The sequence below is a fragment of the Phalaenopsis equestris genome, unplaced genomic scaffold, assembly GCF_001263595.1.
Source record: "Phalaenopsis equestris unplaced genomic scaffold, ASM126359v1 Scaffold001353, whole genome shotgun sequence".
Taxonomy (NCBI): domain Eukaryota; kingdom Viridiplantae; phylum Streptophyta; class Magnoliopsida; order Asparagales; family Orchidaceae; genus Phalaenopsis; species Phalaenopsis equestris.
In genome coordinates this window covers 74,635-75,072 of record NW_018165792.1, presented here as the reverse complement: position 1 = coordinate 75,072, position 438 = coordinate 74,635, and positions in this window count along the sequence as shown.

Sequence of the window (438 nt, the reverse complement as noted above, 5' to 3'; positions counted from 1 at the left end):
CGACGGTGAGATCGACGGTTATGCCTACTCAAGCTTTGGATAAGGCCAAATTTTGAAGAGAAGCTTAGGAAACTCTTGGGAAAACTCATCCACAACTTTAAAAGAACAGTTTGGCCGAAAATTAAAAGAGTCTGGAGGCCTTGAAGGTTAGAGAGGTTTCATTAGTGTATAAAATTTCCAATAGAGTGTAACAATTGTGAGGAATTCTTCAAGAGATTGTAAGAGTGGAGGGAAAGTGACAGATTTCTTCCTCCTTGCTACTTCGAAGAGGAATTCTGTGTGCTGTAAAGAAATGAAGAGATTCAGAGGAACTTCGAGGAGTGTTCTTGAGGAGAAATTAGAGATAAGTTATTTACTTGTTGTAGTTTGTATGACTTTGATTTTATATATGAATTCTGAGTTTTGTTGTGTTTTCCCCATGAGATCTGAGTAGTTTTC